This window comes from Capsicum annuum, chromosome 7 (genome assembly GCF_002878395.1).
Source record: "Capsicum annuum cultivar UCD-10X-F1 chromosome 7, UCD10Xv1.1, whole genome shotgun sequence".
Taxonomy (NCBI): domain Eukaryota; kingdom Viridiplantae; phylum Streptophyta; class Magnoliopsida; order Solanales; family Solanaceae; genus Capsicum; species Capsicum annuum.
Genome location: NC_061117.1, coordinates 212,268,726 through 212,281,157, shown reverse-complemented (window position 1 = coordinate 212,281,157; position 12,432 = coordinate 212,268,726).

The window sequence follows — 12,432 nt, the reverse complement described above, 5'->3', positions numbered from 1 at the left end:
CCTATCTAATGGGTGACATCTCATACCTACATTAGCTACGTAGTTCTGGAACTTAGGGATTGCTTCTAAGGATCTCTGTCTTTTCAAGAGGGTGAGTCCCCATCCCTAGTCTCATTCAGTGCTAAATCCTACTCCCATCTGAAACACACTGAACAGGATAACTGAGCTAAACTGAATAACTGAACTGAACTAATTAGATGAACTAATAATGATTAACTGAACTAATACTAGTGGTATTTTTTAGCGAAGCTAAACTAACTTTACAGAATTTCCTTGACTGAAGGAACGTACTAAGTTCTGAGGACTGACCGAGAGTACTGAAATTACTGAGATCGCTAGGAATACTGTTGTTACTGAGATCACTGAGATTACTAAGTGCTGAGGTTACTGAACTACTGACACTGCTGAGATTTTTGAGTTTTCCTGAGTCACATAACTAACTAAATTCTATAGACCATGGCTTGACTGAGAGTATCAAGATAACATGACACGGCACTAGGCATACAGCTATATTTTTTCAGGTACAAGTAACCCCAGGAGTCAAAGGAAAGAAACTGACACACATGACTGACTTGATCATAAGAATAGAGTTCACAATTCACAATATCATAAGTAGGGGATTTCATACTACACTTGGTTCTCAATATCTTATACATGGAACGCGATGCGCACAACATGTATATACTCATGTTGCTTCAATATCATGCTATTTCCATATCACAACAATAACACACAACAATAATATGGAGTTTATGTGGAATCATAAAGAATAGAACATGGGCTTGTCATTTAAGCACTATTAAGTCATAAAAATATGGATTCTATCATTCTTGGTATTTTATCAAACACCTTACATGCACTACTTTGGGCATAGGTGTACTTATCAATTTGACAATCTTAATCCATCAAAAATTTATGGGTTTCAACTAACCTACTCACATGCTTCATGAAAAACACATCAAGATACAATCTTGAATCCAAACAACAATCATCAACATGAATGTAGTCATAACACAACAAGAAAATCATAATTTATAACTTAAAACATGATTCTTGAGCTCTATGGATGAAAGGTACCCATGGATGAACACTACACATACCTTAAAGCTTGATCTTGAAAGAGATCTAATGTTTCTTGAAGGTACTTGAAGAAATCCTTAGGCTTGTTCTTGATTTTTATTGACTAGGGTTTAACCCCTTTGGGAGAGAATTTTCTTGTTCTTGAGGAGATGATCTTAAGAGAAAACCCTAATCTTATGGTTAAGAGTGTATGAGAGAGCTTTTTGAGATGTTTAACTAAAGAGAATGAAAGATAATACGCTCCTTAAGGGTTATAAGTCATGGAAAGTAAAGGAAAAGACCAAAATACCCTTGAAAAAATATCCCTCAATTTATGGAAAAAAATATTTGATGACATTTGTAACAAGCCATCATACTGGTGATAGGTCGTCACGAATTATCGTCACAAAAAGGTAAAATGTTGGTTTTCTGGTTAAGGTTGACAACATTGGTGATAGGCCATCACAGGAATGATGGATTGTCACAAAATGTCATCACTAGGGGTGAAAATATGCCCAGGACTGACAATATTCGTGATAGGCCGTTACGGGCATGACAGCTTATCATGAATGTCGTCACTCAGTTTACCAGCCTGATATGCCGGAGTAAAATGGGCATAACTCCTTGCTCCGATATTTGATTTATGCAAAATTGGTATCGTTGGAAATATAATTCAATTATATATCTTTTGGTAGGTCATGATCTAAAAAATTAGTAGTATAACAAGAGATATACTCATTTGAAGTTGACTATAGCAATATCCTTCTAAAGAATTTAATCGATAAAGAATGTTTTGATTCGTCTGATAGCTGGGAGTTATTTGAAGACTTAATATATATGTAACTTTCTCATAAAACTATAAAATAACAATTATGTACTATGCATGAGATTTATATGTGGTGCTAATATTGGTTTAGATTTTTCGGGGTATTATAATATCTCCCCCTTGGGAACATTCGTCCTTGAATGAGAATGACAGAGATGGAAGAAAAGATCAACGAAAGTATGTACAATACATACACTACTGGAACATGGTTTCAGGACTGACATGACTGATAAGCTGAATATATCATACTGAACATGTATATCTGATTCATGAATGCACGACTGAGTGTTCCGATGAACTGAGTATCTCATAATAAGAATGCATATCTGATGCCTAATTGATGAGTTGAATCCATGCATATCTGATGCATGATTATACGACTGACATGATACATGAATACATGACAGAAAGTACTGATAAGCTGATCACATATATCTGACGCATGAATATATGACCGAACGGGCTCAGGAACATGCTGCTGAACATGCAATGGTAAAGGTACCAAGTTTGAACTAAAACCTAAGCATAGAACTGAATACAAAGTTTGGTACTAAAATTTGAACATAGGAACGAGTAAGATCAAAGAAGACTGTCACCTTGAACTAAAAATATCGATGAGTCTGAGATTAATCACTCAATATGCATGAGCGAAAACATAAGAACATAATTGAGTCTAGAACGTGATACATGAACTGAACTAAGTCTACAATACATGACATAGATAGAGTATCGTATCGTGGAATAAATTGAGCCATTGAGTACATGGCTTACTACTAAGTTTTAGAGCTAGAGGGTCGGCTCATAAGTAACACTTCCTCCAAGATAGATTCTTCAAAGAAAATGACACATTTAAATCATGAAAGTTTGGGGTCTATAATGTATCTCCCTGCTTGGGACACTATGTACCTTAAAGGATGTTGGACTAACATTGCTGAGATATTAAGGAAGTTGAGACGATGCACAAGGCATCTGTGAACTAGATTAGAACTGAACCTCGGGAGTTAGGACTAATGCATGATGCATAAAATGAACTGAACTTATAACTACTAAGAGTTTCTACTTGGAATATTTACATTCCCTGATATCTTGGATAGCATGAATAGATGCAAGGATGAGAAAACAAACTATACAAATCTGACTGCCCAATTGCTAAACTGACTTGCTAGCTTTACTAACTAACTCATGCTGAAAAATATGTCCAAATCGGAGAAAGAGATCTAACAATACATACTATGAACATGAAAGATTGGTAACGTAACCGAATTTAGGTCAGGGAAACATTTCAAATCATGACGGGTATGGAGTGCATAAAGTCTATTCTGACGTTGACCACTCTTGGTGCCTTCCTGATGTAACTATTTACCCCTCTATGATAGAACTCTACATTCTCGCATCATGTGTCCTGGCTTACCATATCAAAAGCATACATCACCACCTTCCCTACATGTACCTAGGTGATTCTTACGACACTCTTCGCAAAGCAAATAAGTAAGACTTCTGTTCTTACTGCCCTAGGCCTCGGAGCCTGGCGCTCCATCATGATGGTCATTTCTTGACTTAGGTACTGGTGCACTAGCTGAGGATGGAACTGGGGCTGAAAACTTCTGACTATGATGAGAACAGTTACCACCCTGTGACTTAGGCTGAGCAAAGCTTAAACTACCTGTCCTTTCTCTCTTACTCTGTCTGTCCAATATTCTAATCTTCTACTCCTCTATCTGTTGAGCATGAGTCATAAGTCTGGCTAATGTCATATCACTATTCAACATGGCAGATCTGCACTTGTTTACCATGCTATCGTTCACCCTTGAAATGAACTTACTCATTTTGGCTCTACTTTCTGCAACCATAGGACGAGCATATCTGGCTAATTGAGTAAACCTAAGAGAATAGTCTTTCACTTTCATACTACCTTACCTGAGGTTGATGACCTCAAGAACCTTAGCTTCTCTAAGCTCTAGAGGGTAAAATCTATCAAGGAAAGCAGAGTCAAACTCCTCCCACTCTATAGAACCTGCATCATCTAACCTTTCCGACTTCCATTATTTGTACCAAGTATGAGTCACATACTACAACTGATATGCAGCTACCTCAGCACTTTCCACAGTAGTCACCCCCATAATATCTATCACTTTCTGAATCTGATCTAAGAATTCCTGCGGGTCTTTATCTGACTTAGAACCCATGAAAGAAGGAGGATTCATTCGGGTAAAGTCCTAAATTTTAACTGCATCTGAATTGGCCACTGGATTGGCCAGAACGATAGCTGGTCATTCATTCTGGGCAGCAACTGACTGAGTAAGAGTGGTGAATACGGTTCTAAACTCTGCATGAGAAACATGATTGCCCAAAGGATCTTTGGGTTGACTGATTCCCACTTCTTCTTTTAGGAGGTATGTTATGTATAAAAAAGGGAGAAATGAATTATATTGAGAGTGACTTGAGATTATGCTCACTGGCATGACATATATACTGAAAGAAGGGAAATTGTTCCTAAATCATCTCATAGCCTCCTGCAAATAAGTGTGGTGCACAACACACGCATGTATAAGACTCTACTAGATGCAGCTTTCAGACTTCCTAGGACTTTAATGAACCTTAGGATCTGAAACCAAGTTTGTAACACCCCAATTTTCTGAACTAGAATGCTACACGGTGCTTATGACCCTAAAGGACCACAAGCTAACCCATGACAAATATCTGTACCTTTATATTTCAATATATGACGTAATAATGTAGAAAAACATGAACAATAGGCCATAACGTTCAACTGAATAAAATATCTGACAAATGTAATATCCATATGGGTTGAAAATACCCAAAAACAACTGAAGTTTGATTCAAATCTGAAGAAAATCTGAAATCCTATAAATACTATCTGAGTGACGAGTTGAAGGAACATGTCTCCAACTAACTCCATCTAGAAAAATTGAACTAAAATAATAAATGAAATAAAATAATATCATCCTCGAATGGATGAGGAATTAATGCAACTCTGCGACTGGAATGCTATTGCTGATCTGGAACACGTACCTTTGAACCTATGGTGTAACATAAGATAAAGAAACATAGCACAAATACGTCAGTATGTCTGAATGTACTGAGTATATGAGTGAGGTAGGCTAAATGCAAAGGGTTATATGCATGAACAATGCTAACTAATATAAACATGAGAATACATACATGCATAAGCAGCTATAACTGAACTCGTGGTGATACTGACTACTAAGTCTGAATACTGACGAAATGACTTTACTGATACTGAGATACTAATTAAATGAATGACTATTTATGACTGTTCAAATTATGAAAAACTGGTCTGATTGACTATGTCTAACAGTCCTCAAACTGAATACTGATAACATAAGCTACGATAACTGACATAACTGATAGAACTATGATGATCGACAATATCGATGTAATTGATACTGAGCAACTGTATTTAACAATCTGATTTTTGATGGAACTATCTGAGTTTTATTCTATATGGAGTAACTGAATTTGAGATCAGTTCTATCTAGCGGGTGATCTTTAAATGTGATAATTTTAATACTGTTTAACTATAGTTGAGATCAGTCCTATCTAATAGGTGATCTTGAAATCTATTTATAATGATATGGATTGACTGTCTCTAACAATACTGAATCTGTACTACTAAACTGAGTTAATTGTAACTGACAGTCCTGAATCTATAGTTGAAACTGTGGGATATATTCATCTAACCGACATGCTCCATGCTAAGCTGACTGAGGTCCAATCTTTGCCCTGACTGGAAAGGTGTTAGTACTACGCCACCTGTAAAGAAAACTATTGTGGAGTCAATCCTAATCTAGTAGGTGACTCTTGGGATCAATCCTATACATATAAATGTGCTAACGGGTGACCCCTGAGTATGGCAGTCCTATCTAATGGATGACATCTCGTACCTATGCGGGCTATATAGTTCTAGAACTTAGGGATTGCTTCTAGGGATCTCCTTCCTTTCTAGTGGGAAAGACCCCATCCCTAGGCTCACTCAGTGTTGAATCCTACTCCCATCAGAAAGACACTAAACAGGATAACTGAGCTAAATTGAATAACTAAACTGAACTGGTTAGGTGGACTGATACTGATTAACTGAATTGATACTAGTGGTATTATTTAGCGGAGCTAAACTAAGTTTTTTGAGTTCCCTTAATGAAGGAATGTACTAAGTTCTGAGGACTGACTGAGAGTACTAAAATTACTAAGATCGCTAGGAATACTATTGTTACTGAGATTACTGAGTACTGAGGTTACTGAACTACTGACACTGCTGAGATTTTTAACTTTTCCTAAGTCACATAACTAACTAAATTCTACAGACCATGGCTTGACTGAGAGTATCGTGATTACATGACATGGCACTAGGTACACAGCTATATTATTTCGGGTACAAGTATCCCCAGGAGTCGATGGAAAGATACTGACACACATGACTGACTTGATCATAAGAATAGAGTCCACAATTCACAATATCATAAGTAGGGGATTTCATACTACACTTGGTTCTCAACATCTTATACATGGAAGGGGATGCACACAACATATATATACTCATGTTGCTTCAATATCATGCTAATTCCATATCACAACAATAACACACAACAATAACGTGGAGTTCATGTGGAATCATAAAGAATAGAATATGGGCTTGTCATTTAAGCACTATTAAGTCATAAAAATATGGATTCTATTATTCTTGGCATTTTATCAAACACCTTGTAGACACCTAATTTTGTCCCTCCCCGATATTGTTTTACCCATTTTTACCTTATCCTACCATGTACCCTCATCCATGTTATTATACCCTCACAAGGTCATAAAAAATAAAAAAATAATAATAACAAACTCCCTAACAAATTCTATCTTATCCTAACCCCTTTATATCTTATCCTAACAACCTATCCAATAAAAATAAAACACATCATACCCTACCCCTATCCCTAACCCTATCCCTACCCCCACCCCACTACTCACGTCACTCCACCCATACACCTACATACAATACTCACATATATATACAATATAAAAGGAATACAGGAAATGACAGAAAAGGGGGGATAGAGAAGGAATAAAAAAAAGGGATTATCATCATCTTCATTAAAGAAGACAGATTCACCATTGAGAAGCCATTTTTTAATTTCTCTTTTTGTTTTTTCTAAATTGCACACGCATACACAGAAAAGAGGATAGATACAAGATAAAGTTAAGAGAGAGGGTTGCGAAGAGAGATCAAGATCGAAAGTTCAAAAGAGGAGATTTTTGACCAAAAAGTCAAGTTTTTCGGTCACTCATCACCAAGAACCAGAAACTTGCTGATCGAATCAGCCTAAAGCAAGCCTGTTTGGGTCGACTCCAGCTTATTTGGGTCAATTTTGACAATGTTCAGACTGAATCCAGCGAGAATTGGGGGTTTGAGTCTTGATCATCCTCGATTTTTGTGGAGAAATATAGCTAGAAAGAACTAGGTTTTCTTGGAATCCGATCCCTATTCCATCGTCTTGCCACCAAGCTCACCGGAGCTCTGGTATCGTGAGTTTTCTATTATTTTTTCTTTCCTTTGAAATTCTAGTCCTGGTACTCATTGGTTCGTTTGGGTCAGTTTTATCTGTTAAGATCGATCCCGGTAAGCTTTGAATTAACTTTGTTGGAAAAGTTCTTAAGAACCAAGATCGAACAATGAAATCCATCTAAAATCTGCCTGAACGGGTTGATTGTGGCTCGTTTGGGTCAGATTTTGGACTGTTTGGGTTAGATTTCGATTCGTTTAGGTTATGTATCGATGTGTTTGGGTTAGATGTTGATCCGTTCGGGTCAGTTTCATCTGTTAGGATCGATCCCGGGCGTGTATTGAATACTTTCATTTTCTTTGTGAATTGGTTATTTGAATCGAATTTCGGGTTTTAATTTCTCGAATACTGAGCTGGATATATTTGTCGTTGGAGCTTAAGTCGAGGTTGTTAGAGGCGGGTTTTCTTTATTTTGTAGAATAATATTGGTCAAAGAGCGGTTTAAGGTCCACCCCTCAACTCTATATTCTTGTTATTATCTCAAATGTGTTTAATTATTGTGATTATGTATGATGAGATCGTAGTTGGTGAGTTTTGTTGACGTTATGATGTCATGATTTTTGTGATCACGGTATGTTTTCGATGATATATGAAATAAATTGGAGTAATTTTGGTGTAATTGGTAAAAACGAAGCTAGCGGGGGTGGAATCGAGAAATTGATAAAAGGTGAATGTAGATTAATTTTTGTTTTGTTGTCTTTTGTTTAATTTGGAATAAGCATGAATGTGATATGATTTGTGATATGATTAAATGGATAGGCAATATAGGTTCGAGTAGGCAAAATTTAGGTGTGATGTGTTGATCGAATGCTTTGAATATTTGAATGTGTGTTTTGAACGTGTTTTTTTTAGTTAGCTTATTTAATTCAAATGTATTCATTCGGTCGGGGAATGCCTCGAGACACATTATATTTATTCATCGAAGAATGGCCCGATTTATTATGTTGGTGGAAAATGATCGTGATGAAGGCTCGCGGCGTCGGGTAAGGCATTGGAGCTTAGTCTAGGATTAGTTTAGAATAGGACTTACATTTTTCGTATTTTTTCTATTTTTGGGACTGTATAACTTAGACCGGACACTATATTTTTATTTGTTTTGTTTTATTTGTTTTGTTTGATTGTTTTATGTGTTTTGTGTGGTTTGTACATCGTAGTGTCGAATTAGCCAATATGTTCCACAAGCGACCGTGGTCGAACCACGGGATCGAGGGATGCCTAACACCTTCCCCTCGGTCAACAGAATTCCTTAGGTGGAATCTCTGTTCGCAAACCAGTTTAAAGAGTCAAATGATTTAAAAAGGATTTTCCAATGGTGACTTGGCACACCAGATTATGCCAAGTGGCGACTCTGATTTCAAAAGTAAAAACAATCCTTTTTCGAAACAAATTTTTCATTTTTTTCACCTTAATAATGAAACCCTTTCGAACTTAAAAATTAATCTTTATTTACAGAACGATAAAAGGGGTGTGATAGCTCTGGCGACTCTGCTGGGGAAATTTTCAGAATTCGAGCTTATTTTTGGAGTCATATCGGCTTTGTTTGGCATTATGGGTGTATAAACATTGTTTGTGATTATTGTTTGTATTATTGTTATCACTATTGTGCGTTTTCGTGCTCTTTGTGTACAGTATTTATCTTATGTGTTACCGTTTTTATATCTGGCATTATATGTCTACCCCCAGGCCTTCTTTCTGCAACAAGTTCGTAGTACACGTGTTGTACACGACCTCTAGTTGAGTCACCCTTATTTTTGGGGGGAGCCGTCGGTGTTATGGAGTAGGTAGAAAGCAAAGCATCCACTTTCGACCATACGCTCCCCCGAACAGCCTTGTTAGTGAACCACAACGTAGGTCAGCCTTTTAGGTCATGCTTATGTACATCATACTGAGACCTAGCGGGGCCTACATGGCCCTTTGTAGGAGAATCGCCTCTAAAGCATCCCTACGTGCTAACTGTTGCATCTTTAAGGATAACGTGGTCATTTGACGGACTGATTTGAAAAAAAAGTATTTGTTAGGAGTAAGGTGCGTAGGCAAAAACGAAAAAAGAAAAAAAGAAGAAAAAAAATATAGAAAAAAAGTGAGTCGAAAAGAATGAATCAAAAAGAGTGTCGTAGTTTATTTTAGTGTTCTTTATGGCTTTTGTTCTTCACGATCCAAAACTCAAAAAGTTTTTTTTTTTATGTTTTGCATTTATCTTCTCAAAGTACCAAGAAATGATGAAAAAAAGAAGGGTTTTGTTTGCCTTTTCTACTTATTTGTCAAAAAAAATACCAAAAAGATTTTTTAATAATTGGTGTTGTCAGTCTTAGTTGAAATGTCTAGTTGAAAATCCAAAAGTTTTCATTCATTTGTTTTTGGTTGTCTCTTAAGTTAGGGTCAATTTATTAGTTAATCGTTAAGTGTCCAATCTGGATGAACTACGCATACCTGATTCCTTCCTTCGGGTTGGGATACGTAGGCAACCCTCGGGGGGTCCGGTAATCTTTGTATTGGCCTTTGTCTTATTATTAGCCTACGTCTCTCGCCCTGTAATCTAGATTTGTTAGTCAAGTAGACTGATCTCGCTCAGTACTTCTGTTCGGAAATTTGGAGTCATGAATGTGGTATGTCCCATCAACATATGCTTACGTTAAAAATCCTAAGGGTTGGGAATCTTCTACTCCTGTCGAATTTTTGAGATAACGTCTTATGTGTTATTACAGGATGGATTTTTCCACCAAGTCTAGAGTTCTGATGGTTGTCAAGGTGCCCAAAAATTTAATCAAGTGGTGGGAAATGTTTAACTATGTTGATCAGCAGAAATTGATTAAAATATTAGGGGATTTTACGGAACTTCTGCATATTACCCCTCGTCCAGATTTAATAGAGGCTTTGTTGACCTTTTGGGATCCAAGTAGTTTGGTGTTCAGGTTTGGGGAATATGAAATGACTCCTACTTTGGCAAAAATATCCGGTTTGTTTCATTTTCCCTATATCGAGAAGGATATGATTCGAGCACGAAATTATACTGGCGTGAGATTTTTGCAGTCTTGTGGTTTAAAAAGTAAGGGTATGCGTTTAGGTTGTTGAAGTGATTCGTGGGTTTCCTTAGATTTTTTGTTCGATAGATTCGGGCCCTCAGAAGGTTTTGATTGCTTTTGGGATGAATTTCATATGACTAAGGAGAGGTAGGAGAGAAAGCGTCTTGAAGTCTTCACCCTCACTTTCTTAGGCATTTTAGTGTTTCCACTAGAAGAAAGACGTATTAATACCCATTTGCAATCTGTGGTGATGGCCCTATTTCATAAGGATCAAAACGACAAGGGCATTAATCAAAAGGGCAGGTTCACTCTCATACCCATGATCTTAACAAAAATATATAAGGCTTTAACTGAAGTGAAGGGGGGAATGAGATTTTTTTAGGGCAGTAACCTGATATTGCAGTTATGGATGATGGAGCATTTACATGCGCCTTCTTTAGTTAGACTAGACTTGGTAGATCGTTGTCTTCCCAATCGAGTGAAATCCATGGAATCCAGGTTGCATTTGGATAAATTCTCGTTACCTGTGGGAGTCGACGTTTGGATTGAATTTCTTGAGTCAATAACCAGGGATAACATTTTGTGGACTTATCTGTGGCTTCGACCAAAGATAATATTGTTGGGTTGTCAGACGCAGCTCCCTTTAGTTATGTTAGGGCTCAATTTCACTAGACCATACAGTCCTTCTAGGGTAATGCGCCAGTTGGGTAGGCTACAGGACGTGCCACCAGCAGTGGATCTTCTGAAGGATGTTGAGTACTTCAAGGACCAAGCCTTAGGTGAGAGCAAGTACGAGCAGTTTTGGAAGCATGCAACAAAGCTAGGTGTGGACACACTCAAAGAAAGTTTGGATAATTCGGGCTACTCTGAGGGATATGAGGTCTGGCTTCAGTCTATCCCTCGGAGTATTAGTCAACCCTTACCAGCGCAGCTTAGAGGGAGAATACAGGAAGAATTCATAGTAGACGACCATCAGGATGAAAGTACGGGGTCCAAAGCGGAAACACTGAGAGTTCCATTAGCAGATTTGTTCATGACGGTAGAAAGGTGTCAGAATAATCTTTCCAAGTGCACTCCTCGTGAGGAAAGAATACGGGTCTGAAGCTTCTTCCCTAATATCAGAGTGTCTTTACAGATATGCAACAAAGTTTAAATAGGAGAAAGAGAACTTCAGAGGCAGGTCCATCTCAGCCAGGGTCATCACGTCGAGCACCAGTCTGAAAGAGCATTTCTTATCTTTATTCAGTTTGAGTCTTTTTTGTGTCTGTCATTGTAGGGTGGTGTCTGTTTTAAGTCAAAGTCAAGTTGTTTTTGGTATTAGGGTCTTTATTAGTAATTTCATGTATGTCGTCTTAGGGGTCTAGAATGTTGCTCCGTATTTGTTGTTTAGTTTTAGAGTGGTCCTAAATTCTTTGTATGTTTTTGTTGTTTCTTTAATCAAAATACTATGATGTTACGTCTTTTCTTTGTTTGTTTATTTTCATTTTCACAATATATATATATATATAATAAATAAAAAATAAAAAAAATAAAAAAATAAAATAAATAAAAAATAAATAAAAAATAAATAAAAAATAATTAAAAATAAAAAATAATAAAAACAAAAATAAAAATATGCAATGTTTATGCATATGCTGCCCGAACTACGCAAGATCTGATTCATGTACAACATGATACGCAGGCAACCTACTTTTGGGTTCAATCCAATCATTTTGTTTTGTTGTTTTTCATTTTTTAAAAAAAAAATAAAGAAAGAAAAGCCAAATCCATAAAGAATGATAAAATGAAGGTGGATAGCGAGAGAAGAAAAGGAAGAAAGGATGTTGAGACAAGAAAGGAAAAGAACAGAGATTTAAAAAGAAAAAAAGAGAGAGGGAAAGAAATAATAATAATAATAATAATAATAATAATAATAATAATAATAATAATAATA